We start from the raw sequence: 22,766 nt of genomic DNA on the forward strand, positions 1-22,766 counted from the left end.
TAAGGCAGGATAACCGACAACATGCGATAAGAAAAAGAAAAGTAAATAAACACTACGGTGGTACAAGAATACAACAAAAACTCAGCCATCTGGAGCTCTTAAAGATTGATAATAATAACAACTACTTAGCGAGCAGTGGCCAACGTGGCAGACATTGTGCTACCTTCAGGATAGAGCAGCAGATGTTAACTACGTCTGCCTGTAGTGGCTCTCTCCTGCGAATGTGCTAGGAATGGGAATCACAGGGATGAAGAATTGTTGATGTTTACTGAACTTTTATTACGTCATTGAGGTGAGCACTGTCCATTATCTTATTTAACCAAAACACCACAACTCCTGTCCTCCCGTAAGGGAGGTACGATTGTTATCCCCATTTTGCAAATGAGGAAACTGAACTTAAAGATGTTTAATAAATTATCTAACATTGTTCAGCTAATAAATGGGAGGCCAGAACTTGAAGGCAATCTCTGTTTGATTGCAAAGCCCATTGTATGCTGCATCCAACTGCCACAGGGTAATACACAAAACCGCTTCAGGGCTTGCGCTGGGATTGAAGGACAGAGTTACAGGATGACAACGGTGGAGGTGGGAGTGGGACGCGTGGTGAGAAAACTTGCTCTAAGGCCAGGTATTGCAATTAAGACAAACCTTAATTTTAAACTTCTGGCAATGAAGTAAAAAAGGAATCTTGGTTTTTCGTTTTTTTTTTTTTTTAGTATGAGCTCTCTTTAATTGACAACAGCCCAAAAACACATCAGAAATTTCAGTCATTCAAACATGTTTTCTGTGAGTCTCTGCACCATGCCTATTATTTTGTGGGGCAGTGGGAATAAAAATAATAACACTGAGTTGCCTGCTCTGAAGGAAAAGACAGCTATGTAAACAAACAATGTGAATCTAGTGTGACAAGGCAAGCGCTGGTGCTTTGGGAACACAGACTAGGAGGTCATAGGCCATCCTGGGGGAGTCAGAAAGGTTTTCAGGAAAAGATGATCCCTGAGTTGAATTATGAATGACCAACTGGATTTTCCAGGCAAAGGATGGAGGGAAGAACATTGCCAGCAGACAAGCCCAAGTGAGAAGGTCTGGATATGAGACTGGCTTATTCTAGGACATGGCAGAAGCAAGGTGTGAAATGAGGGTGGGGAAGTAGGTGGGAGCAGATTATAGAGAGCTTTTTATGTAATCCAAATGTATAGATCTTACCCTAAAGACACTGGCGGAGCCACTGGAAGTTCACAAGGGAGTGAACAATCAGGTTTTTGCTTCAGAAAGCTGATTTTGGAAATAGTGTGGAAATGGATTAAAGAGAGCAAGGCCATAAAAATTGAGTGAGAAGTCTTTTTGCAGGAATCCAGTTGAGAAATAATAAGCCTGAACTCAGGAGATAAAAATGGGTAAAGAAAGGAGAGGATATGAGAGATGGTAAAGAAGTAAAACTTAGAGACCCAACCGGTTGTGGGAGTGAGAGTGTGGAAGGTCAGGACTACCAGGTTTCTGCCTTAGGAACCTGGAGATGCCATTCACTGAATCAAAAGGAACATCGGATCCAGGAGAGTGGGAGTATTAACAATGTAGTTCATTTACCCACGTTGGGGTCCAGGTGCCAGTGGTACAACCAGGTAAAGCTGTGCCATAGGCTCAGCAGAGAGACCTTGGCCCAAGACACACATTTGAGAGTCATCAATGTGCAGGTAGTAGTTGAAGCCATGCGAGTGACTCCTGGTGAATTCAAACCATCCCTTGTATAAAGCGATATTGAAGCACATGATGGACAATATCCAAAAAAATGGTTTCACTGATGATATAAAACTGTTGGTCACATTTGTCTTCTCACATTCACTTTCAAGAAAAGGTGACAGCAGAACATAAATTATAATTGTATAAAGACATTTCTCCTTGGACCTAAAATAATGTAATTTAGATATGTAGTTTTCTTCTATCTAAAAGTATTTTACAATACCTGGCTGCTCATTAGAATTGCCACAAGTGCTTCTGAAAAATTCCAAGATGTTCTAATTCAGTTATTCTGGGGGAGGGGCCCAAGTTTATAGTATATATATACTATATATATGTATAAAATGTAACTCCACCATGCAGCTGGAAATAAAATGATTGGCATCGTGTCCCTAGATAATTCCTCCTGAATATCAGTCGTCTCAGCCGGTTTTGGACAAGAGCTCTAAAGCAAACAATTCAAGACTAGGTGAGTCATACACTTTCGATTCCAAGCATCTTGTTAGCAAAGATGATATTTTTACATAAAAATTAAATTTCCTCCATGAGTTCTTGCTTAGCCAGATGGAAAATATCCCTCTTCTGCATAAAAGTTCTGGAGTGGAGACAGAAGGACAGGACATTTTCAAGAAGCAGCCTTAGACTCCTTCAAATGTTTGTCCGGCAGAATTGATGCCTCAGGGTTGCGCCACATAAGGAAAGAAGAGAAGACCTTGACAGGAATATTTTGAAAGCAAATTCTCATATACACTACTCACAGATTACCTGTGAAATGAATGAAAATTCATCAAATATCTTACACACCGAAATCCTCCTTGTTTTAATTCAACCTTTGGTGAGTCATAAGACACATTAGGATCAGGATGTCACGAAGTTGGTATTATGAACCTCAGCTCTTATATTGAAACTGCATGACAGTGCTTGTTAAAAATATATGTTTACAAAGTTTACTGTATAAAATACCACTAGAACTTTTGCTTCTGGCCATAAGGAACTATCTTGCAGGAGACTAATTCTTCCACTAAGAACAGGTAGAAAAGCTGGATAAAATACCGGGGAAAAAAGTCTATGTGAAAGGCACCAGAAGGGTGCCAAGGCAGTCAGGACTTAAGGTTTAAGATCATAGAGAAAAGGGAAACTCAAGGAGAATTCAACACTCTACATTGTTTTTCCCTTCAGGAATTCACTGATTCCTATGCGACATTGGTGGAGAGAATGAAAAGATAAATAGAAAGCAGCTACTAAGGACAGAGAATATGAGTAAAGCTTTCAGCAGTTTTACAGGACTAAGAAGATAAAAATTAAAATTCAAGGCTAGCCAGGGGAGAGGAGCCCTGGAAAACACCCAGCCTTTCAACTGACCCTGAAGGAGGATGACATGTGCATATGGCCAAAGTGGACACAGACCAGGCCTTCTGAAGGGTAAAACCCAGCCTCAATTAGCTCTGCCCTGATTGAATTAAGGTGATTTCCTCCTGCTCCAACTGCCAGCAGGAGTTAAAAAATAAATCCTCTTTGGATGTGGAAAACATCCTCTAGGTTTGCAGTGTTAATATAAAGTCAATACACAGAAAAATACACTTAAGCACATCACAGTAAGATTGCTGAAAACCAAAAATAGAGATAACATTAAAAACAGAGGAAAAAAAGACACATTGCCTTGAAAAGTGCAAAATATAAGACTTAACATCAACTTTGCAGTTGGAAAGATAGAATCCAGAAGACAATGGAAAGAAACAAGTGAGGTACTGAAAGACAATAACTGCCAACCAGAATTTCTTAAACTATAGGGAAGTGCAGTGGAGGAAAGAATGATCTTTTCAATAAGTGGTACAGGGCCGATTGGATGCTTACAGTGAAAAACATGAATTTTGACCCCTTCCTCAGATCATATATGAAAATCTCTTCCAGGTGGATAACAGATCTAAATGTGAAAGGGAAATATTTTCACGACCTTTGCATAGGCAAACATTTCTTAAACAGGAGACAAAAATGCACCAACCAGAAAGGAAACAGCTGATTAATTATACTAAGTGAAAATTAAGAATTTGTGTTCGTCAAAGGCCACCATTAAGAGACTAAAAGGGGAAGTCACAAAGTAGGCGAAGATATTTGCAATAAATATGCTTGAAAAGGACTCATAGCCAGAAAATATAAAGAATTCTTTCAAAGAAACAAGAACAACCCAATAGAAAAAATAAGCAAATGACTTAATCGTCACTTCACAGTTGTGGATATCCCATGGTCAACACTCACGTGAAAACGTCCTCTACCTCATTAGTCACCATCAGGAAAATACAAAATAAAGGCTCAATAATATATTGATAACCACTCCCTAGAATCTTTAAAATGAAAAAAAAAAGGCAGAGGTAATGTTATTTGTTGACAAAAATATGAAGAAATGGAGCACTTTACCCAGCTGGTGGGGCTATCAACTATTTGACGGTGTAGGCAATAGTGTTGGTGTGCTCCCTGTGTCTCCTCAGCATCCACCACTCCCATGCACACTTGCCTGACAGTTGCCAACAGCAAACACCCATGACTCTTTGAGGACCTCCTTTAGGTGCCATAACTTGGTTGGCCTGCATGTGGGGCAGGCCCAAAGAGCTGGGGAGTTAATTCCCTGGGAGACGGTCTCAATAAATAACTGCTGGGAGTTACCAGATAAATATGGCTAAGCCTCATCCTCAGTTGGGATAGCTCTGAGGCTGTCCTACGTTGCCTCCCAGAGTTTCACAGCGGGATTGAGGCTCAGCTGTCTGCAGCAGCAATCCGCTCCCTAATTCTAGAGTGATTTCAAACACACTTCTGCCAGGGGTCGAAGGAGTTCACTGATCCCAGACCAGCTTCCAATGTGAATTTTTTGGTTTAATAGTCCCATACCATATAGTATTAACCCAGACTCCACCTCTACATGTGGCACAGGCCTGGGGTTTCATCTCTCATGGACAACTTGAACCTCTCCTTAGCTAAAGCTGTGGACAAACTGCAGGCTTCTTTTTGTTTCTCTGAGCCAGCGAACACAGTTTTTTAGATCTCATCCTATGAACAAGGAAGATATTCCGGCTAAGGCCTCTATACAAGGAATTCATTTCCAGCTTCACACAGGCCAAAGTTCATGTCTTTTGTCCCTAGTCCCTAGACTTTAGAGCCTATATCTGACCTGAAACTCATTGGGCAGTAATTCACTCCTTACTACTGCTTTGGTGTTGATTTCTCTCTTCATTTTTGCCACATAGAGGTTTTGCTTTCTTTTTTGAGCTCAGCTTTTATAGTAGATGCTGTCGGCCCATATCATCTCGGCAGTAGCTCTACATGTGGAAGGCTACCTATCACCCTCACTTGTGCCTCCCAGCCTGAGAGCTTTATATTGGATGTGGGGACACTCAGCTTGCAGGCAGGGCAAGCTAGAAATGCCAGAGAATTAACGCCCCCATGCAACTGTCACCCAATGACAGATGGGCATTTGGTGGATAAATACCCTAGTTTCCCCACCCCTCAGTCAGGATAGCTCAGACAAGTTCCACTAAGCTCCAGTTGCTCGCATTGGCAACTTGTGTGATACTGCATTCTTCAAGGGTTTTATTTCATTTCCTATGTCTCCATTCCTGCTCCCAGTGTCTCCTGGAATTACTGCCTAAAGAAATTATTGGCACTCAAGTCCTTGACTTGGGAACTGCTTTTAGGGACAGAGACATCATCAACTAAAGTTGATCATACGTATAATCTGTGACCCAGCACTTCCTCTCCTGAGTCCACGTACAATGGAAATGCATATAAATGTATGTCAAATGACACATACAAAAATATCTATAGATGTATATTCATAATGCTGCGAGTTGGAAACAACTCAAATGTCCATCAACCATAAGATGGATAAATAGATAGCAGTGTAGTCACAAAGTGGAATACTACACATCAAAGTGAATGAATGAACTGTCACTAAACATAACAACGTGGAAGAATCTTGCAGACACAATGCTGAGCTTAAGAAGCCAGACACAAAAATATACACCCTGTATAATCCACTGATCTCTATATCATAGTATTGGTGCTATATTGTTATTGGGTGCTATATCATGCAAGCCAGAGTATAAATTATATAATAAATGAAAAATGAAAGATCTTCTACTATAATTTAAAAAAATAAGGAACAGTTCATTTGGGTTTTCTTCTCCTTAAACGTTATTTAAATTGTTAGCTGATCACGTTTGTGAGGATATTTATTATTTTACAGTACAAGGCTTGAAAATCCATAATATTCCCTTATTGACTGATGTGCTTTATGATGTTAATATCTTAGTGGCCTTATTTCCTCAGTGTCTGATTAATTACATGCATACAATGACATCCATAGTATGGATGTGACTCTCATTTTAATTGATGCAATTAAAAATAACGTGGCACAGACTTTTCAAGTTTAACAAGTAGAAATTAATAAATGGATGGTTCACATTTTAAGTCATCAGCATATCAAAAAGAAACCAAGGCAATTGCAGGTAACTTTTGGTTGAGATAATTGTTTTGCCACTCCAAACTGAACACTTTGGGGTCAACAATTTCTTCAGTAACCATATTAGCATATTTTAATACCTGTTGAATCTAGAGACTCACTAATACGCTTAGTAAATGAAATTGCTATTTATAGTTATTAGCATATTTAATCTTCATCCTGGCCACAAGACTCTGAAAGCATTATTAAAATCCCATTGTAGTAACAGAATCTCTGTGAGCGTTTAGGATCATTCTGCTGCAGCATAAGCAGGAAAATAGAATCCCATCTTTTGGAGAGAACCTTTCCCTTTTCAGCGTGGGCTCCTAACGCGGGCTTTCTGAGAGGCAGCTCAGGGTGGCTCTGGAATCACATTGCATGGCTGTGAATTCTCGCTCCATTACTTAGCAGTAGGTTAGCCTTGGGCTAGCTGTTAAACTCTGTGTGCCTCAGTTTCCTCATCTGTCAACTCAGAATAATAACAGTACGAGTTACCATGAGATTAAATAAGTGCAATGCTCTTTGAACTGTATGTGGCATAAAGTTAGATACCTTCATTTATTCAGCTAATGTTTATTGAGCCCCTATTATGTGCCAGGGACTATCTAGGCACTTGGATATATCAGTAAACAAAACAAAGTTTTCTGCCCCAATAGTGTTTACTTATAGTCTAACCAAGGAGACAAACAATAAACATAATAAATAAGCCATGTATATTGTGTGTTAGAAGGTGATGGGAACCACGGGAAAAGGCACATGCAGACTAGGGTGAGGGAGGTCAGCAGGGGCCAGGCAGTTTGCAGCAGATAAAGTGGTCAGGGTGGGTCTCAATGAAAAGGTGAAATTTGAGCAAAGGCTTGAAGGAGGCAAGCGGGTTTAGCTAGTGGATTTCTGAAGAAAGAGAGCTTCAGGAAGAGGAAAGAGCTGGGCCAATGTGCTTGGCATATTCAAAGAATAGCAGGGAGGCCAGTGTGGTTGGGGCCAAATGTACAAGGGGCTGTAGGAGCCCAGGTAAAGGGGCTGGATCTTACAGGGTGTTGTAGGCCCTTATAAGGACTGGCTATTGCTCTGAGTGAAATTATTGTTGTTGTTAATCATCATTACTCTTTCCAAGACAGGACATCTTTGCTATAGATGTTGTCTGAGGTATTTCTGTCCCATTTTTTGGTACCCAAGTGACAATCAGTGAAAGATGTTATGAGATTGGCTCCTTTCAAGGCCCCAGGACTTGCCAAGACAGCCAAGGACAAAAGTCATGAGCTGTTTGCTCATTCAAGGTAGTATGAGGTCCAGCCTATGTGAATGTGTGTCCCCGGGCAGGATCAGCACTGTCGCTTTGGAGGGGAGGCAGTGGTGGTGGATGTTGGCGGAATTTCTCTCTCTTTAGAAGCATTTCTATGTTGGTGTTTAGGCCAGTCACCAGCCTTTTAGCTATCAATAACTCAAGGAGGAAGATCCTCTAGATACTTCCACACCTCACCAATCCTCTTCCTTAAGCCACACAGGGCTTAAGTAAGGACAGGAAATCCACTTACATGGGGAAGAAGCGATATGGTGTGAGAAAAAGGAAGAAAGTTCTTTATCTGTCTCCTCTCTGTGTGTTCCAGATCCCCGCCCATCTTCCCAAAGCACACTCCTAGCAGACCTACGGTATGCGTGGGTTGTGCAGGTGTGTGCAACTTGGTGTATGTCTCTGTGCCTGTGTGTTTTTGGTTACTTATAAGTGAAAATATCAGCAGTGGTTTCAGCAAATTATGGGAATGAGTTAGACAAAGAGTTCACAGGAGTCTCCAGAGGGCATAGGAAGATTTAATTGCCTCTCCTCGCCTGTGTCTGGCTGGTGCGGAATAACCTCAGCTGCTTTTTGCATAAGAAGTGTTCCTCACTTCGTGATTCTCCAGGTAACAGGCCAGTTTCCACTGCTGAATTGATTTTGTTCCAAGTTTTCTGTGCATATTGAATAGGATGGGCTGACTCATTGTCTCCCAAATTCTTTGAGCTTCATAACCAAGAGAGATTCTTCAGCTAGAACCAATGTGACTCTCATCCCTGTCTCTCTATGCTCATGGCTATACCGTCTTGTTTGCCTGGAGGCCACACAGCCGGAAAACTGAACTCTTGCTCTTAGCCCTCCCCGCCTGCATCCTGCCCTGCTTCAGGAATTTCTGGTTACCAAACTTACCAAATGCGCACGGAAGCAAGCACCAAAACGTCTTTGTTGTCTCAGCCATTCACAAATAATTTAACAGCCTACAAATTATTTAAAAGCAATCTAGCCCGAGTTCTCAGAACTTCCAATCATATTTTAGTACTTGCTGCTATGACATTCTTTGGGCATATTTCTTTGCCCTTCTGAGTACTTCATTGACTTTTTTCTATTATCTCCTACATCGAGTTTATGTTTGCCCACCCTAGATGTTGTGGAAAACACAATCTTTCTTTTCTTTCTGTCCTCTAGCTTTCCCGTTCCGGTCCGTAGAAAGCCACTGAAGAAGACTTTCCTTTTGCAGCTCCTTCATCTTTTTCTCAGCTGTTCCCTCTCCCACAATAGTAACTGGGCACCCACTCCATGCCCAGTGTTCTCCTTTCCAATCCTCAGAGCAACAAGTCTTCAGGGAAGGCACTATTCACATTTTGTTACCAATCAGCAAAACGAAGCATGAAGCAGGCAAGATATTGGCTTGAGGCCATACAATTCCCAAGTCAGAGGACCAGAATTTGAATCCAGATCTTCTGCTCCACAGCCTGATTCCATTCCTTGCCTTGCTTTTTCCACCAGATGCCTCTTTATTCTCAGAGCACCCTCTATCATGTATCCATAGGCTGTCTCCCTTTGCTTTTTCTAGGTCTCTAGACTGATTCTTCCAGAGGCTACTCTAACCTATCCCAACCATATTTGTGAGTGTAACAAAGGGGAAGAGTGCTTACACAGTCTTATAGATGCAACAGCAATCAACCCTCCTCTAGTGAAAACTCTGGTGTATCTTGAGGTGGCTATGCAGATTGTGTTTACTCAAGAGGGCACTTGGCCCAATCAGATCTCAGAGACTGAATCCTCTCCTTCCCAACAGGACATGATTAGCTTTGCACTGTCTGGAGTGCAGTAGAAAGGCAAGGCTTCCTTTATTTTCTAAGCCAGGGTCTTAAGACTTCAGCAGCTTTGCAGGGCAAGAGTGAGGGAGGGTGGCATTTATACCAGGGAGAGGTTGACAGCATGAAGGAAACCCAGGCAGAAATCTAATTTCTCATCTTCTCCAAGTGCCAAAGCACTCCCCCTTTTAAAATTATTTAGTTAGGTCTCAGTGGGAGCTGGTCTCTTTGTGGAGTATATATGTGTGAATGTGTGAGGAAAGGAGAGAGTGTGTATGTGTATGTGTCTATGATGATATCTCTCTCTCCCAAAGAATGAAATGTGTGCAAGTCCAATAAAAATTGGGCAAACTTAGACCAGATCTGCAGTGCCTTTCTCTCCACCCATGTTCTTCATTTTCTGCTGACTCAGGACTGAGACCTTCGTTTTCAAGGCACCCTTCCTCCATGCTCTGGCTGACCTTGCCTCCACTTGATGGACCCACCAATCTTTCTTTCTCTAGCGCCATCATTTTCTCCTCTTCCTTGTACATATCCTCCCTATCTTGAAAATGCCTTTATTTGTGACCCTGCCACTCTCTCACCACTACATTCTCTCTCACTATATTCACGGCCGAACTTAAAAAGAAAGTCGTATACAACTCACCACGCCTCTCTTCTTCCTCCTCTCAAATCAACTGAAGTTGTCCTTTTAAAGATTATCATAACCTCCTAGTCACCCCACCTGATGGTTTCTGCTCATTCTTCCTGGACTTTCTGCAGCTTCAGGATCTTGACAATGCTCTTGCCCTTGTTTTGAGAGTCTCTTCCTCCGCGCCTTCCAACACTCCCCTTCCCCACCTCAGATCCATCTGTCTCCCTCTTCCATTCTCTGAGACTCTGGCTTTATGTGAATCTCTCCAAGAGACTCATTCCTTCTCAAGAACTCAAATAGGATTGCTACACAGATGGCTTTGAAAATACATGTCTCGTTCTATCCTTTCTCTTGGCTCCAGTCCTACGGATATAACTATTAAATATTTCCAACTAGATGTCCCGTGATCACTCTGAAGTCAAAATGGCACAACAAAGACATCATCATTTTCTCCAGAGTTAGTTCCCCCGATGTCCTTATGTTTGGTAGCAACACTATATTCCTGTAAATTACTACAGTGTAAAACCCAGTTCTCTGGTGTTTTTCCTTATTCTTCAGATGATGTAGATTTTTATCTTTTCTATGAATTTTCTATCTTTTCTATGAATGTTTTTCTTTCTGTTCTCATTCATGTCCCCTAGTTCTTCACTGATCTGTCATTAATCTATTTTCGTTTTTGTGCTAAATTCTCTGTACTTTGGGTACACTTTCTGCCCACTTTCTTTGCATGTTGTTAACAGACTAATCTTCCTAAAAGACTTCCATTCATCTCAAAACCCTTTTCTAGCTCCTCATTGCCAACATAACAGAGCCCACACCACTTAGCCTTGCATTTAGAGTGTCGCCACCAATGTGAGATCACCTCTTCCACCTTTCCAGCCTTATCTTCCATGTCTTTCCCACATAAACCCACACTCCTGAGGTTTCTCTCCTCTTCACTTTCCAAAACTACCTCCTCACCAACTTCTTTCCTAACTTCATGCCTACCCCTTATCATTCTTTCCTTTTGAAATACTACCCACCCCCTTTTATCCTATTTGCCCTAGGAAACCTTCCATAATTCTCCCAGCTAGAGGGACCTCAGCCCCTATATATAGCCCGGGTTACTTGGTGTCTCTACCTCCTGTTCTTACACAAGTGCTTCAATTCCTTCCTATGTGGTCCCAAGCATTTGTTATTTGTACAAGTGGTTTTTTCCTCCCAACTACACTGTAAGATCATGTTTACATTCTCCATAACATTTGAGACAGAATCTTTCACTTATTTATTGAACAAGAATAGTCTCCACTTTGTGTGGGGTGGGGGGTGCATGTGTGTGTGTGTAAGAGTAGGGGGAGAGGTTGTGGGAAGAAAACATTAGAACTTCAACTTATATTTATTTTTTCCACATTTAAGTTTTTATTTTGTGAACATTTTATAGTGAAATAATATTTGAGTACAGAATTCATGTATTCAACATTTGAAGGTGGTAATTCACTATAAAAATATACCTGAGGATCGTCTTAGAATGGACTCACTAGAAACAGGGTTGGAGGTAAAGAGCTGCATTCAGAAGGTTGATTGGGCATGCTCCGGGAGATACATCTGCCAGGAAGGGAGGAGGCAGGATGGGGCAGAGAGAGAAAGTGACCTGCAATGTGTTTGCAGCTGAGGTCTCAGCAGATCCTACTGTGAGCTCTGGAGCTGGGAAGGCCCTTTAGGGTTTTCCTGAATTAAAGTAAAGGGGCTTGGCCTTCCCACCTCCACATTGGGCCGTCATTAGTCATGGGACACCCCCTTGGAGGAGAGGCTACCTTGAGTGAGGCAGTTCCCTTCAGCTGAGGGCAATTCCCAGTGAAAGATGCAGCTGAGACAATGTCAACCCCTATTTCCAGCAGCAAGGGGTTATGTGCATCAGCCCATAGGGACATATTTTCAGCAGCGAGGGACTATGTGCATTAGCCTTGAAGAGGGGATCTAAGTGGAGCACCACAGTATCCACTACAATGGCACATTCTCGTATTTGTCATTCTTTCTCTCTTTTTTCTTTTAACTGATGGGAGGGTCATTGAAAATCTTTGGAGACCCCTGGATCAGAAGAGTGGCTGAGGGAAAGCAGAGTATAGAAATTAACATTGCTTTAGGGCCTCTCTGCTTTTAGGCATTTTGCCAAGTGTATGCTTAACATACTCTTCTGCCCCATTTTAAAGCAAAAGGGGCAAAGAATCAAAATCGATTAACATCCTTCACGCATGTTTCATGCTGCCAGGAAAATGGACTATGCATTGCGTTTGGTTTTCTAAAGATGGAGCTACGTGATTCACATGGGGCTGACTCAAGAATGAATAGTATTTAAAGGACGATGTGCCCATTTCCATCAATGGTCACCTCCCAAGTTGTGAGGAGGCAATTCTACCCAATTATATTTCCTTTAACCTTCACTAAAGGTGTCATTCAACAAAGCTAGTTATTTCCACTATGTGGGGGAACAGATACTGAGCTGGAAAATGTCTTCCCTGGGAGTTTGTTTTGACCACTTACTGGATCATTTCTTACTAATGAATAACATGTTACCTTCTCTCATATGTGCAATCTCTTCTAAAACTCTGAGACTCATCCTTTTCTCTCTGGTCCTTTTAACTTACTTGCCTCTTCCATTCCTTGTCTAGTCCATATCTGGAGGAGACGGTGCGGCACAGTGGAGGGAGTGGAGACTCTAGAGTCAGACAGATTCAGGTTTCCTGGTCCAGCTGGACATCCCTGGGCAGGTGACCCTCTTTTAGCACCACTTTCCTAATGGGTAAAAAGGAGAGAAGATTAATACCTATCTCATGGGTACTTTATTATTGGAGCTCACTCTCATGGGGGCGTGGTGAGAATTCAAGAATAAAAATCACAGGGCCAACCCCAGTGCCCTAGCAGTTAAGTTTGGCATGCTCCATTTCGGTGGCCCGGGTTCAGTTCCTGGGTGTGGACCTACACCACTCTGTTAGCAGCTATGCCATGCTGGTGGCCTACATACTAAAAAATAGAGGAAGATTGGCCTGCATGTTAGCTCAGGGCAAATCTTCCTCAGCACCAAAAAGAAAATAAGAACAAAAATCACATTGGGAACTAGACTTTTGGTGTGAACGCAATGCAGTCTATAAAGAAGTCAAGATATAATGATGTACTCCTGAAATTTATATAATGTTATAAACCAATGCGACCTCAATAAAATAAATTTAAAAATTAAAAAAATAAAATCTAAATAAATGGAGCAATATATGTGGGAAAAAAAGGAATAAAAATCACATAGTTCTTAGCCCGCTGCCTAGTTTATGGAATGTGCAAATTAAATATTAGCTATTTTAAAATTTCTGATTTTGCCATTTTTTTCTTTGCTTTTCTCACACTCATATTTTTCTCCCTATTCCCCAGGAGATTGTGGCATTATGAAGTCTCAGAGTCAAAAGGACCTGAAGATAACCAAGTGGTACTGCCATCTCCATCGTTAATTGCCTCTTCTGCACCTTTATAATTCACTCTCCGAATCCTGCTCCCAACACCGTTTTAATAGCCTCTTTGGCGTTTTCAGTTTGAGCATCAGATTGTACCAGGGGCACATTTCTGTTTCTTGATACCCAGAGGACACCCAAAGGCTGGTCCACTGTTAGGTGCTGAGCCCTAGGGATGGCCGTCTGTGAGAGACTCACCTGCTGCTCAGCCACCTGGCACAGATTAAAGTCCTGTCTGTGTCTGACTGCCCTGCTTAGAGCCCTGCCAGTGTCAACCCAAAATGAGACAATTCTTGATCACTGTGACCACGTTTCCTAATGCAAAAACAGTATGGGCTCAGGCCTGGCCAAAGGGAGCCTTTTTACCCAAATGCAGAGAGAAAGGGTTAAGGGGGCAGCCATGTGGGCCAATAACTGTATGTCGCTTTGTGCCCCGAAGCTGTGAGTATAAAATTAGTCAGCCTTTTAAAAGTCCTGATTATTGATTCCTTGTCTTGCTTGCTGATAACTGCTGAACTCCTTGCTCTACAAATCCCCAGGTTGGCTCCCCCTCCACATTCAACTTCATGCTTTCATTTCTTTGTTTCCTTTTTATTTTTTCATAAAACAAATAGGCCAAATCTCCTCTCATGTTGTCCTTAGGCCAGGTTTCCAAGGAAGGCAGCTTCCTGCCAAAGTCCCACAGCTCACACAACACAGAAGACAGTATACACACACATCAGTACACACAGACACACAGTCACACACACACAGAACAATCCCCCAATCATACCCTTCTCCAAAGGCAAAAATGCCTTTATGTCCACTTTCTCTTGGAGCCCCTCCCTTCTGCCTGCATCTGTTTTCTGCACCCCGCTCATCTTGCCCCTCTTGCTGCTTTATTTTAGGAGATCCGCTCTTAGAGCCCATTCCAGGAAGATTCAGGGTCTTCCAAGCTCCAGATTCTTTCCAAGGTCTCTCAAAGCTCAGATCCCAGTCGTCTACGGGAGTTTCCATTTTGAGCCTCCCCAAGCAACCAGCAGGCCAGAGACATGGATGAGATTTCCTCTCCTCCTGGCGCATTTATCAGAATCTCTGTCAGGGGCTGGGCAGGAGGTAGGACAATTTCAGTGTGAAGAGTAGCTGTTAACCAGTTCTCCGTGAGCCCCTTCCAGCCCTAAGTGACCCCAGAACACAGCCTATAGAGATGCAGCATGTAGAACTAGCATTATGTATTTGTCCTTCTCCCAGAGACTTTCAGAACCTTTGAACCAGGAAACAGTCATCCATATCATTTTTTTCTTTACATAGTAGCTTTCTCATACACACATTCCTGTGTAGCATGTGAACCTTTTTCATTTGTAGGCATTTTACGAGTAATCAGAACTATAATAACACACAATTTTGTAGCACCCTTCATCCAGGTTCTCACTGCACTTTATAAACGGTAGCTAGTTGGAGAGAGACTGCTGTGTATTTATTTAACAATACAGTTGTATCTTCTGTTTTAACAGAATGTTCAGTTCTTTACTGTTTACTGTCAATGTAATTTCCTTCACATAATACAAAATTAATGAGGAGAGAAAAAAGCAAATTTGTTTTTCATTAGTTACTAATTTAAGGATTTCCAAGCTGATTAATCAGAGTCCTTCCAGCCCATCCCCCCGCTCCCAGGCACTCAACTGATCAACCATTTTTCTTCCTAAGAATCTCATTTGCAGTTAAATATTTGCTTTGTTTCCTTAACCTGTACTAATTTTCCATTTGCTTATACACCTGCATTTCTCACAGTTCTCTCTTCTCTTCTTGCCTCTCCCGCAAAACCCACGTGCCCACGATAGAAACCTGTACACACCATCTCTCCCCCATTTCTCAAGCAACTGCCTCTTCTTCTTCACCTAGTCTCTGAAAATCATGCCTTTCTTTTTCTTTCTTTCTTTCATTTTTTTTTACTATCTTTGAATTTAACTCAGTGGCCTCAAGGGTGATATCTTTCAATTTGGAGTTATCTCCAGATACACACACAGACAGAGATGATAGCTTACTGCTGCTAGGGAGATTATTAACTGCTCATATGACTTCATCACAGAATTTTTTTTGTCTGACAGTTGCTTGTAAAATTTATATTTTTCCTCAAGTTCTCCAACAGCGTTTCTATCATCATCACACATCTTCTCCTGTATTGGGCCCCCAGGCAAAACCCAATTATTAGCTGTGAAATAAACAGCACTCCAGCAGAGAGAGACCCTCTCTCCTTTCATTGGAATTCCCCAGCAGGGCCGTCTTCGTGGGTGTGTGACCTATGGAGTTATACAGGGTCCCACACTTAGAAGGGCCACCTGCTTGGTTTAATGCTTTGTTGTCACGGTCTTGAAATTCTTAATAACTTTTCAACAAGGGGTCCTGAATTTTCATTTTCCATCAGGCACCACAGTTATGTAGTCCGTTCTGCTTTTTGCTTCTTCCTTCTATTCACAGGTCCTGGGCCCCCATGTAAAATCAAAGAGGTCAAACTTGCCCCTCGGTGCTTAGTATTTCAAGGAAAGGGACACAATAGCCTTCTCTCACAGTGGGAACCTTCCACCATCCTGTTCACCTCCACTGAAAGAATCGCCTCTGAGTCTCCTAGATCATTTGCTGCCTTTTACTCTAACACCTTCTTCTCCCCAGTCTAAGACCTCAATTTTTCTCCCCCTAGGACTCTCTCTGAACTTCGTCTCATCCTCTTCCACCTTCAGGTGATTCATGCTGGTCAGGTGATTGGGGTGACACAACTCAGTAATTCAATGGCAGAGACACGAAGCCTGGTATCTAAGAACCTCTGAACCTGAGGTCTGAGCTCAAATATTCAGCATAGCCTGTAAAAGCTTTCCTGAGAGTGACTAAAATGCTGTCTAGAAGCAACAACTACCAAGAGGTGGCTGAGGGGAAAAGAGGAAAAGAAGTGCTTTGAAAGAAAAAGATTTAAGGATGATAAGATAATCAACAAGAATAAAAAAATAACTGAAGGGGCCAGCCCAGTGGCGTAGTGGTTGAGTTCATGTGCTCTGTTTTGGTGGCCTAGGGTCCATGGGTTTGGAGCTGGGTGTGGACCTACACACCTCTCAACAAGCCACACTGTGGCGGCATCCCACATACAAAATAGAGGAAGATTGGCACGGATGTTAGCTCAGGGCCAGTCTTCCTCATCACAAAAAGTAAATAACTGAGTCTAAGGAAGAGGCACATGATGAAGGCCGCTTATGAAGCCAGAGGCAAACAAGTTTGCGCAATGAAGTGAAAGGAGACAGGGAAGGTCTCCCCGTGAGTATAAAACTGATTGAAATGTCAACTGTCATCTGTTACTTATAGGCCCATTGTGAAGGAAAAGCTGAGACTCTACTGGAAAACAATTTGACAAGAACTGGACATGTCTTTCTCTTCAAAACACACACACACACACACACACAGACAACAACAACAACAACAACAACAGCAATCATGGCAATATTATTCTATTCTGCTCGACTTTTTTGGTTAGACAGCAGCTCTTAGAGATCAGGGTCTTTATCTTTTTTTCTTAGGCACTGCCATTTGTCACAGTATCTCACACTTGGTGTGTGTTTTCAAAATGCTAGATTGGTTGGGACCCTCTTTCTTTTAGTACCTGTGTGTTCTGCATTGGTGATGACATTCCGTGCAGATTCAATAAGATTTGAAGAGTCCCGTGCATGGAACATTCTGCTTGGACTCAAATTCCTGCCTTGCTGTTGCCAATTCTGTAGGTCTGGACATGTGTCTAAACTTCATTGTGCCTTAGTTGCTTCATCTCTAGACATGTTGCTGTGAGGATTAAATGGGTTTATATGCTCAAAGTACTTAGAATGCCTGGCACTCAAGAAATGTCAGCTATTATTACTATCGTTGTCTTCGCTTTCTGCCTTGTGAGACATTAGAGCTGGACGGTGCAAAGTGTGCAATGAGGGCCTGCTTTCTGGAGCTCTAGAACCACACTTCCTGCTCCAGGCAAGGGCTATAATCCTCTCAGGGGTCCATAGCATCCTCATCTTTTATGGCAGGAGCAAGGCTTGATTTGAGTGTACAGCTCAGGCCTTCTTCCTTCTCTTTCATCTTCCAGGCAAAAGTGATATATTCTATGCTTATTTCCTGAGGGGATTCACTAGGAAGAGTCTTTCTACCCATCCACATCCAGAGCAGACTACAGAAATATGACTGTGCCCTGTGGGTAACATTATGTCCAGATATTGATAAAGCTGGTGCAGTGGTGAATAAGACAGACAGATGAGGATGAAATACCCAATGCATCGGTAAGAACAAAACATATTATACTTGGGCAAAACCTCTTAGGAAAACCAGTGGGGCCGAGTGGTGGACACACTAACATAACTGATAGGACTACGGCACCTGAAGAAAGGCAGTCACATTTGCCTCTGCATCTCGGCAGCCCCTCAAAAGCAATGCAATCAAACTGCTTACACAATAAAATATTTAGAACATATTATTTAGTTTAACCTGCTTACACAATGATAGACCTTGGCATTTTCCATTGCTTATAGTTTCTTTGTGTAAAGAATTCACCCCATTAGGTGACAGCTGTCCTTGATACTAAAATAACGTTCAATCTCTCTTCTTTTTTTCAGATGCAAACAGGGACATTTGTGACTTGCTTTCACAGTATCTAAAGCACTTGGGTTTTTAATTGATTATTTTATAGAACAGCCAAGCTTGCCATTGGAGAATTCTTTGAATTTTCAAACAAAGCCCAATGCCACAGAAACCCTGCAGAGTCCCAGAATAAAGCAATACTATATCCTGAAGAAAGCATCTGATTTCAGGAGCAGCCGTGCTGACACTCATCAACAACATCCTTTGCTGGCCTCCATAGACGCACGTAAGTGGACTCCTGCTGGACAAGACAGTCACGTCCTGCAACCTTTCAGTTTTCTCTCCACATAAGTATCAGATTCTCGGACTGCACTTACTGATCAGAGTCGGAGAGCCCCCATAGAAGAAGTCAGATTATTGGAAAGCAAGAGCTCTGTATAGAAGCCAAAGGAAAAGGAAAACAACCATTATGTCCAAGCTTGTTTCCTTAACACCTTCCATCTAAGGAGCTATGTGAAAACACTGGAGCGATTCTTGCTGCAGTGTAGAATTATCTAAGTCACCTTTGCCCCGTGAACACCGTGCATTGTCAGCAGTTGGATTGCCAATTGCCTAATCTAAGCTTTCTGAGTGTTTTTCACTGATAATAATAATAATAATAATAATAATAACAACAACATGTTAAAAGAATAGCTTCCTAGCCTAACATTTCTTCAGATGACAGCTGGATGACTCTTTTATTCCTTTTGGTGCAGCCACCCATGAGCGTGAAAGGACAATAAGATATAAGATGCTGGAAGAATGCATTTAACCCAATGCACTGTGACACTAATGGAGTACATCTCAGACGTGGTAATATTAAACTATTTGCATTAACCCTCCCTTGTTGCTGGCAATCACACTGTGACAAGTGTCATCTTCAGCAAGGAGATAACCTTAAACATTCAATTTTAGCACAAACATCTTTTACCAGCAATGAGTGATCGCAGAAAAACAAGTGCTCCTACATAGATTTCCCTTGTATATCCTGACCTAGGTAAGGAGACAAGAAAGGCCGACTAATTAACAAGATGTTTTGAACCTAATACTCAGGAGTGCCTATCCTTCTGATTTCCATTTGTAAATATTTTCTTTTTTTCTCTGCTTGTAATGAAATTTGAAGTTAGGAAGACTTTTAATTGGCTTTAGCAGGTTTTTTTGGGGGGTGGGGGCAAATTTCCTTCAATCCTGTGTAAAGATCTGACATTTGCTCTTAGTTCATTCAGAACGTGTAAAAAAATGTTTGGGGTGGGGTTGTGTATACATTTGCACTACCTATTCAATCAGAATTTCATTGGGGTTCAAAGATTAAAAGGGTGTGATCTCCCTTCTTGTATAAAAGATTTGGGGTCCAGCTATCAGAGTGTTTCTTCTTCTCATTTGAGGTCTTCAAGGTAATGAAAAATTTCCAGAACCTCTGCCCAAAGGGATTGTAGTCAGAACCAAGGAAAACAGTTGGGGGAAACTTACTAAATCCAAACGAGTCTTAAGGAAAAAAAGGCAAGGAGCCAGCCCCGTGGCCAAGTGGTTATAGTTTCCTCTGCTCCACTCTGGCATCCTGGGTTCTCAGGTTCAGATCTTGGGTGCAGACCTACTCCACTCATCAGCCATGCTATGGAGGCATCCCATACACAAGAAATAGAGGAAGATTGGCTCAGATGTTAGCTCAGGGCTAATCTTCCTCAAGTGGAAAAAAAAAAGGATTGGCAATGGATGTTAGCTCAGGGCAAATCTTCCTCACCAAAAAAAAAAAAAAAAAAGACAAAATGCAAAGCCAAACGTGTCAAGAACCAAGGGAATTCAGTGAAAGAAAAGATTCAAAGTAGAGGAAGGAAGGTGAGTCAAGTGAATTCTCTGATTTGGAATTCTGATCCTCACTCTTGCTTTTTTAGCTTACCGACAGACCCTGGGCTGGGTGTGTTGGAATGGGCAAATTCCAAGTGAACAACATGACTGCCTTCCATATATAGGCTTTGTTATTTTTCCATGGGACCCAGACATCTCAGAGCTCACTGCGTTTGGAGACAGTTTTCTAACTTCAGGTCTTTAAGTTATTCTCTTGTAGGTTAAATTTGACCTATCTTCCTAATTTCCTCAATTCACTGGGTGACGGAATGATGTGTGAGCACAAAAGGGTGGAATTGAAGCAGACAGATGTAGAGTGGAGAGGAACATCTTCATTGTGATTAGGCAGGGGAGAATGATTCCTATGGGCAAGATGGGCTTCAGGCACATTCATGAGGTTTAAGAGACAGCTTAGAAGATAGCTGGATGGAAAAGATAGCTTAGTGTACTGGAGAACGGTAGACATTCATCAAAATACTCAGGAGAAGGATGGAGATGCGGGAGAGAGGAGTGGAACAAGGTGAGATCCAAGGGAATAAATCTGGGTCTAGAGCCCACAAAAGAGTAAGTTGCTGATCTTATTTTGAGGACTTATTTTAGGACTACCTGCAAAAAGGCCATCTTTGCCTTCACTAGGTATTGACTGAATCCCTCAGTTTGTACAACGTTAAGTTAAAACTAGAAGACCTGAATCTTTCAAACTGGCGAGGTGACTTACTGTCCATGAGCACTTAGGTAAATCTCCAACTATTTCAATCTACCGTCACCTAGCGTAACAGGGCCTTCTACCTGGCTAATCTTTCTTGTAAGTTACAGGGTGGGTCACCTGAGAAACATATGAGAGTGTTCTAAAGATCTGAAGTGGGATTTTCAACAACACAAAGATGCACATACAAATCCCATTACAAATATAAGGGCTGGAAAAATATTTCTCCACCCATTGTTTAGTACATAGCTTAGCTCAACAAGTGAAAAGGAAATCTTCAGTGCCAGAAATTAAGAGAGCAGAGCGGTAAGTAGGAGCTGATGCCACTTGCCCAAGCGCGCTTCAGATCAGATATGTACGTAGAGTCCAGGGGTTGGGGACCAGAGACACGACCTTGGACATGTGTGACGTTGGGAGGCTCTAAAAGAACTCTGTGCATAGACCTTGGAGTCTTAAAAAGCTGCCTATTCATCAAAAGAGATCAAGAAAAACTTTTCCTACCAGCTTAGAAAAACAGAAATAAAGCTTCCTATTTGTCCAAGGCCTTGGGGGAGGGGAAGAGTTGCTTATGAGAAATTTAAAGCCACATGTGAGTTGTGCCAAATGCAGGTGTAGAGTCTGAATTTATCCTCCTCGGGTGGTACAACTTAAACCACGAAATTAGCATGAGAAGCTGATTTTGGGCTATCGAACGACTTGAAACCCCCAGTGAAAACACATCTGAAAGGACTCAGAAGTGTTTTATTTTTTTCTCCCGCATCCAGAGCAATCAGGATCTCCAGGGAAAAATAGGCCCTGCAGAAGATGAGTTCACAAATTAAAAAATTACAAACCACACGAGGAAATGAATCACCATGAAGGAGAAGCGAGAAATAAAAACAAATGAAAATTAGCTACCCAAGTCTTGAACACAACTAATTTGAGACTGTAGATTTTGAAAGAATAAAATAGAACTTCTGGAAATAAAAGCAGTACCGATTAAAATTTTTAAATGCTGAAAGGGATAAGTATTAGTATGATGAGAGGTTATATATCAGAAAGAGATGTTTTTATTTTAAATAATAAGAGTAAATATTATGAGAATAAGAGAATTTTATGTAATATTTATTAATGCCCACGATGAAGATCTGTATTAAGTTCTGAAGATACCAAAACCAATTAAGACCCAGTTCCTGATCTCATGGAGCTCATATTCTAGGGAAGACCACAATAGTGCAAAAAAAGCCCAGAAAATGTTATAGATGGACGGGGTACAATGAGGGCATAAAGGAGGGGGTGGTCAAGTCTATCTAGTGCAGTTGGGCAGAGGGCAGTCAGAAAAAGCTTTGTAGAGCTTCAGATGCTTGAGTGGGTCTTGAAAGACCGGCATGTGTTTTGCAGACTCATAAAGAGGGAAAGCCATTAAAAGTAGAAGATGCATGGTAAAACAACATGGCATGTCGGGGACACTGGGTGTGAAGGTGAAGGGAAGGGTCAAGAAGCAGGCAGGCATATGGTGATTTTTACAGGGGCTTATAAGGAAAGCACAGTATCACAGTAGCTAGGAACCTGGAGGCAGACTTCCTGGTGTAAATCTCGGGCCTGCAACTTACTGGTAATGTAACCTGTCTCAGGGCTACTTAATCTCTCGAGATCTCAGTTTCTATTGTAAAATAGGGAAGAATAATACAAAATCTTCAGAAGATTGTTATGATAACTAAATGACATTATGCCTGTCAACACTTGGCACAGTTTCTAGTATGTTTTAAGCACTTAATGAATACTAGCCCTTGTTATTATAGCTGCTACTCTTAAGACAGAGAGGATTTTGAGAGGGATGGAAGCAAACAGCAAAGTAATAAATATCACAGTATTCCTTCAGTCAACAAGTATTTGAGACATTTGTTGATAAAATAAGGAGCAAGGGTTATTGCACCGAAAAACACCAGACTCCTTTCCTCAAGAAACTTACATTCTAAAGGGGAAGACAAATATTAAAAGGAAGCAGAGAAAATGCGTTGTCTTAATCAGCGTCACCTGGGAACTTGTAAATGCCAATTTCCAGCTTCTACCCCAGACCGACTGAATTGAAAACCCTGTGTTTGGGGCCCAGTAATCTGTGTTTTAACAAATCCTCCAGCTGATTGTGATGCAAGCTAAAGTTTGAGAATCACTGCGCTGGGC

The 22,766-nt window shown here is 41.8% G+C and overlaps 1 long non-coding RNA gene across 1 annotated transcript; it reads left to right on the top strand.

Moving 5' to 3' along the window:
• The first annotated feature begins 1,991 nt into the window (after positions 1-1,991).
• Positions 1,992-19,100, top strand: LOC138915793 (uncharacterized). The gene is made up of 4 exons (XR_011422080.1): positions 1,992-2,206; positions 13,353-13,407; positions 17,526-17,715; positions 18,049-19,100. It is a non-coding gene; the product is annotated as an uncharacterized lncRNA (long non-coding RNA).
• The last annotated feature ends 3,666 nt before the right edge of the window (positions 19,101-22,766 follow it).

Source organism: Equus caballus, chromosome 10, assembly GCF_041296265.1.
Source record: "Equus caballus isolate H_3958 breed thoroughbred chromosome 10, TB-T2T, whole genome shotgun sequence".
NCBI lineage: Eukaryota > Metazoa > Chordata > Mammalia > Perissodactyla > Equidae > Equus > Equus caballus.